This window comes from Penaeus monodon, chromosome 22 (genome assembly GCF_015228065.2).
Source record: "Penaeus monodon isolate SGIC_2016 chromosome 22, NSTDA_Pmon_1, whole genome shotgun sequence".
NCBI classification, from domain to species: Eukaryota; Metazoa; Arthropoda; class Malacostraca; order Decapoda; family Penaeidae; genus Penaeus; species Penaeus monodon.
In genome coordinates, this window is record NC_051407.1 from 38,209,819 (window position 1) to 38,210,068 (window position 250).

The following is a 250-nucleotide window of genomic DNA, read 5'->3' on the forward strand; positions in this document are numbered from 1 at the left end:
TTCCTTATGGTGATATTGTACAAAATGGATATTAAAATTCAATCCTTCAAAATTAAGTTGACAAATTTCGTCAAAACAAAAAGCATATATTGAATGAACAATAACTCATCCCCATGTTATATTACAACTATTTCCTAATCATTGTCAGTTTTGATCTATTGCATATATGTTTTCATCTCTTGAATTCTTTATTTCTTGAATTCATTTACCTCTTGATATGTTATTCTATTCTCCTCTGTGAATAATTTTA

At 26.0% G+C, this 250-nt stretch overlaps 1 protein-coding gene across 1 annotated transcript in view; it reads right to left on the minus strand.

Annotated features, from left to right (window-relative positions):
• The window catches only part of LOC119587431, a gene marked incomplete at its 3' end in the record, with an annotated part of 28,805 nt that overhangs the window by 24,565 nt on the left and 3,990 nt on the right, over nucleotides 1-250 (minus strand).